The following is a 6,721-nucleotide window of genomic DNA, read 5'->3' on the forward strand; positions in this document are numbered from 1 at the left end:
GCTTAAGCCCTCGCGTCTGGGCCCCTGCGGTTCGGGGAGACTCAGCTTTCATTGACGTGTCAGTTCTCCCCCCCCCTTCCCCGACTGGAGAGAAAAGTGCCCCCGAAAGACTCAAACGTAGAACGCCAGGAAAAGGAGCGCAGCCTTTGTTGAGTTTTAATCTCATTTAGAAGCTGCTCTAATGATTTTAGAGGGGGCACGATTCATGCTATCTGAATGACTGCAGTTCAGTTCTGCAGGAAGGAAGTGATCGATTTTTCCTCTTTCCTGTACCTGGCTTTAAATAAGCTATACTTAAAGAAGCTAAGCAGAAAATACATTGGGGGGGGGCAGGGGGGCAATTAAAATTGTTGACACTATGACTAGCTGTAGATGGATGAGTTTGAATATAAATACACCTGGCTACATAAAGGGAGCATACACACCATCTATATTATGCCCACTAAGAAAAGTAAAAACTGCAGTGAATTTCTTGATGAGGAGAGTGTTGGGAAAAATTATTCCACCTCATAACTTTTTACTTTCCAGTAAAAATTCAGAGTTCTGGATAGTCTGACCTATTTTGCTAATCCTCTGCACTGCCATGCTGAAGTTTCCTAGATTGTGTCTTACCTTGATTTCTTACTCCCTATACCAGCAGAAGCTATGATTTCAAAAAAAAATGAATAATTAATCAATTACTTTTTCATTTAGTACCACAACGGCTTGAGAAAACTTACTGATACAGTGATATCACTTAGTGATACAGTCTTTCACCATTGACACAAGAATGAAGAGAAACAAGGATGAGGGAAATACCTCTTGAAAAAATGTCTACAAGGAATCAAGGACTAAAAAGTATGCAAATCCATCAACTAGTTATCAACACAAACACAGCCTGTTTGCAGACCTGGATTTATCCAGTGCCATTTTGGAGCTTGTAGAGAAGAAAGGACCAGAAAGAAAACATGATCAGACAGGCAGCTGCTGAATTAGCTAAGAGAAACAAAGTGGAGATACTACAGAAAGGACAGGTTCTAAACCCACAGGACCCCATCCAAGGACCATTAGAATAAGAATAAAGAAAAAATTGTATCAAGAAGAAAAACAAATTAAATTGTCTCCTAACTTGGGGAAAATGGGCGCACAAAACATAAACTTTGCATCAAAATTATTGCTACAGATTTTCAGAAGTTTAGCTGTTTTTAATGGGAGGGAATTTATTTTTATTTGTGTGTACTATTGTACTGTATTCCTATGCTGTATATCACATGTATATTTGACCTGGTTTCCCAAATTTGTTCAGTGTAAGTTAGCTCATTTTTCATTGTAATTTTAGGTCATCTAAAAGTATTTTATCAATACAGTGGAGACAAACTGACTATCTTTTCCTTCCATTAATGCCAGAAGGAGTTAGTTATGTAAATTCCCCATTATTGGTGGGAGAATTCAAACTGTTAGGCCTTAGCCATATCAGGTTTTCAACTAACAACTCAACCACCTAGAGTGGATGCTATTTACGCCAGTCCAGCACAATTTGCACTCATGGAATTTACCCTAGGGTACATTGTATTGCACAAATCACGTTGCATCAGTGTAAACCAGTTCTATGTTAGGAGTTTGCACTGGTGCAGCTACATCAGTGGAAGAAATGCCAGTATAAATTTTACTGATCGCAGACCTGGGGAATAGCTAAACTAATCTTAATTTCTGCAGCGTTCTTATGTTTCTATAAGTGTATCGTCCTATATGCAGCATATATGTTCAGATGTGCTGAACAGCCTTGTGTCAATGAATGGTGCATGTGAAGCATATTATCCAAGTGTAATTATTTTGGTGCAAGTATGTATTTACTAATACAGGAAAACAGGTGAATGAGAAAGTAAACAGCACTCAGTAATAAAAATAAATATATACAAAACCATATTCTTCACTAATCTGCCAATAGGTCAAAGGACCAAAGAAAGTTCTCCCATTGTTAATTTAGGCCAGATTCTAATAGCCTTAATCATAAGTAGTACCTTAATAGGCAACTCATCCCACTGAAGTCAGTGCTGTTACTTTTGGAGTAAGGTACTAAATGTATGACAAAACTGGCATTATAAAATTCCTTCCCATTCTTTTTCTAATCAGAGACCAAAGCCTTGACGAAGGGGATCTTTATTTGAAGAGGCCATAGTTTCGTCTCCTTCAAAGCCAGGCCCCATACTAACATTCACTGTGGAAGAAATATATACCTGAAAATGTATTTAAAACATCTTATCTTTAACCCCTTTAGCTAATATCACTTTGAGTCCCAAGCATTTATAGTTTCCAACAAAATGAAGTAATGTAAGTGGTTATACTCTTAAGTGTTTTATTTATTAATTTTGTATCTAATAAAATATTGTGGGTTTGAATTTGTTTTTGCAAGCAACTCAAAAGTAGTTTAGATTTAAAATTTGAAATTTTACTTCCCATTAATCTATAATGAGCATTAATACTTCTTGATATTTTGTTAAAATGGGTAAATTATTTAGGTTTAAAAAGTGGCTACAGTACATATTCAGTAACCACTGTTCAAAGCAATATTTATTACACATACAGAATGTTGCACAGATTGTAGTAATTTTTTGAACTACACAATGTGCTGGGTATGAGGCTAAGTCCATCAACTCATTTCACATAGACCTTCAACATCTGATGGTAACTTTTGGTCAGTATTGAGGGTCTTTATCCCATTGCTTATTATATCACCTGAGTGATCCATTCAACAATTTCAACATTAAATTTTGCAGGAGAATTCAGAGATTTTATAAAACTAGGGGAAAATAAGGTGTCACACTTTAAAATGCCTTGACATTGTTCTCTCTGCTGTTGATTTTGATTAATTGTGAGTCAGAACTATTTGTGTATCTTGCCACAGTTATCACTCTTCACACAGGCAAATACTCCTGCCTCTTTCTCCATATGGCAATAAATGTCTAGGTTCAAATTGCCTGCATTTTAGCTGCCTTAACAGAAGAATCCATTAGTTCAGTGTGGAACTTCTTCAATCTTCCAATTATATTACTGAGTTGAGGGAAGCAGGGAAAAGACAAACAGACTTTTTCCCTCTTGAGCTTGTAAACAGCTTGTTTTTATTTGTCCTAGGCTAGGAATTGTCAGAAAGTCAGCAAACACTCATTTAATAGTATTTATTATTTTTGGTATGCAGTAGCTAAGTACAAGTGTTTGAGCACAGCTATAAAATAATCTTATTCAAGTATTACAAAAAAATTGAAACAATATTGATTAATTGAATCAACTGCTCATGTGGTGGGATTTGGTTGGTAGTTTTTGAAAGCACCTACAAACCAATTATGCTTTTGAGTGTCAAGCATTGTGTACAGAGAAAAATGTTCAAGATACATAAAATTACATTAATTTGCCAGTTTAAAATGTTGTCTATTTCCATAATATATGTTGACCAAATACTGTGGTTTATATATAGCACAGGTATTTGAGTGAGATGCAAAAAGAGTTAATTGAAAATATCCAGGAAGGTGGATAGTGACAATAAAACAGGTGAATGCTCCTCAGATGAGACTGTAGTTTTACAAATAAAAAAAGGGAAATGAATGGGTGGCAGCCCCCTTAAGCCATAATTCTTGTAAAGTTAAAAGCTCAGAGAATTTTGAAAAATTAAGAAATTGGAAAAATAAGATTAGCACCAAAATAAACTGCCATTTAGGGAGATTATGAAGTTTAAATCAGGCATTTAAAAGGGACCGTTTTAAAAACATACTAAACTTTTACATGCAAATGCTTCCTAGTCATACCATTGGAGAAGGAAACCATAAGCAAGTTCTTTTGTTTTCTAGTCAGGTATTTCTGATGCTAAGTACACTTAGATTTCTAGAAGACTACTCTTTTTTCCCCTGAAAAATTGGTATCTACAAAATACATTTGGTCCAGGTTGACTAGTGAGCAAACACCACTAGCCATGGGCAGGGAACTTATATTGTCCCCTCAGCCTTGCCTCTCCTTAATTTCCTAAACAATTTCTTTACAGATGACACTAAAGTAGAATTGCCACCTTTGGAAAATCTTAAGTCCACATACGGCACATCATAAGCTGTGGTTCTGTTATTAAGCGTTCGAAGAAAAGAGAGTCTACTTATGCTGGGCTGCATCACATCAGAGGTAATATTAAAAAAAAAAAATTCAAAACTAAATAGTACTGAGGTGAGAACTATACCGTCTCTGATTTTTTTGTAAAACTTTTTTAATAATTGCCCTACATTTCTGGTATATAGTATCTGTCTGTGATGAGAGAATCCCATGTCAAGGGAACTTTCCCAGCTACCAGAGTCACAGACTCTGAACTGAAACAAAACAGTAAGACCTTTAGATATATGTTATGCTAGAAAAAACAAGTCACAATTTGGAAGAGTGGTCAATTTCAAATTAGTTAATAGTTTGCAGTCTTTTTTTCCCCAACATTATTCTTTATAATATGAGAAAAAAACATAAAATCAATTGTAATTTTACATAATATCCAACCACTTTAACACTGAAATACATTGGATAAAACATTAAGGTGCTTACAATAAATATTTGTATATAAACAGATTATAGCAAAGATAACTTACTTTAGTGCAATCATAATGCATCAAAGTAGTAATTACACAAATTTACAAGGAGAAAACAAAACAATAAGCTGTTTTTTCTTTTGCTTTTAATATACCTATTCATTCTTTGGAAAATTTATTCTATCACACAGAAAGTGTGGAATACTGCTAGATGTACAAGAAAACTACTGAATATATTGTAGCAACAAGCACAATAGCTACATGGACTTAATACATTGTGCATTTGAGAGGAGGATTTGGCCCATTAAATCCAAATCTAACCGTTCACAATGTGTGAGTGAATTGGTTGTGCCCATGTGTTGAAAAGTTTAACAGAAATTGAACTTAGTTTTTCTGTTTTTAAATCTTTACCATAATTGAATTTGGAGCCCTTATAGTTGATATTTAATGCATTGCTGGCAAATTCCAGCAACTGTTGCCCTTAACTAATTTATCATTTAAAGAAAATCTTTCATATGGAGTGTTTTTGGGGATTTTTAAAATCACAAATAGATTTTTATTACAATTTTGTCTTGTTCCAATGTAGAATGACAGGGCTATACTTTTAGCATCTCTTTTGTTTGTTCTTTTTGTTACTTTATTATATATTATCTTGGGGGAAAAAAACTATGTAAAATATTGGAAAGATTGTTAGTTTTGTAGGGCCTGATCTTGCAAACACCTGTGTAGTACTTTTTGCTGTCCACAATCCCATTGACCTCAAACGAAGTAGTGAACATTACCACTAGAATTTTCAAAGAGGCCTAAAGAAGTTAGGCACCCAACTCTTATTGAATGTCAGTAGGATTTGTGCATCTAACTCCCTTCGGCCCATTTGAAAATCTCAGCCTACACCTCACCAACTAGTTAAGTGTACAAGTTTGGGCCCTCAAATGCTTAGGCTTTGATCATGAAATGCTATTAAAACGTGTGACTTACTCATTTGAGCTAAATTACACACATGATTATTAAATGCTTTGCAGGATCAGGATTTATGTTCTTAATCCTACAGTGTTTTGCACTGGCATAGCTTTGCAATGTCCCATTGAAATAAATGGGACACCATACAGACACAAGGATCTGAGCAAGCTGATCTTTTGATAAGTTCAAGGCCCATGTGATTTTTATTTTGTGAATATGTATAATATATTACTTCAAATTTAATACTGAAAAGTAACATTATTTGCTAAATAAACTTTATTTTAAACATGCCCTTTACTGAGCCATTGTCTTTGCTCTCAAAATGTAATTGAGTCTGCATTTCCTTTTGCCCTCAAAAGATAAATGGAACAATTGCATGCATATTTGCTCAGTTATATTCAGCAAAATTTCTAACTCTGAATTGCCAGGACCTAGGAAATTAAACAGGCATTTAAAAACTGAATTCATGCTTAACTGTATTCTGTATAAGGTGCTTTCTTAGGTAAACTAGAAAGTGAATAACTCTTATTTCTGAATTTTCCATGGTTTCTAAATCTGTTAGAAGTTTTTGAAAATAAAATGTCTTTCTACAACACTTAATCTTTTAATTCAGGCAAATATGGATTTCTCTCCCCTGGCCTGCTCAGTGTTTCATGATGATGATTTGTTTTTCTGCCACTATTATCAGTGATGTTAGCACAACTCAAGGAATTGTGTTAGCTAAATACTACTGTAGAACCTGCAGAAGAAGCACAAGAGCATCACAATTGTGTGTGTGAATTTTTAAACTGATGGATATAGTAATATATGTTTTTCAAATGGATATTTAGAATAATGTATCACCTTTAAAGATTTGGATTTGGCAGCTTCAAGACGAAGTAATTTTCTTACCCAAATTACGTTTTGGCCTATTTTAACCCTGGAAGGGTAGAATGACAGGACAGATTAATCAAAGTCCAGAAAACTCTAGAACTTAATCCTGCAAACTCAAAAGCATGTGTATAACTTTATTTAAGTGAGTAGCCCCACTGATGTCACAGGACTACTTGCATTAGTAAAGTTATACATGTGCTTAAGTATTTGCAGGATTGGCGACTTCATTTAGAAATTTGGAGAGCTCCAGAATTAAGTAGGTCAACTAAACTATTTGGCAATACCTCTCTAAGCAGAAAATACTTCCAGTTCATTTTTCCCTGATGCTATGAGCACAAATAGGGTGACATTCCAGC

The sequence above is a fragment of the Mauremys mutica genome, chromosome 19 (genome assembly GCF_020497125.1).
Source record: "Mauremys mutica isolate MM-2020 ecotype Southern chromosome 19, ASM2049712v1, whole genome shotgun sequence".
In the NCBI taxonomy this organism is placed as follows: Eukaryota; Metazoa; Chordata; order Testudines; family Geoemydidae; genus Mauremys; species Mauremys mutica.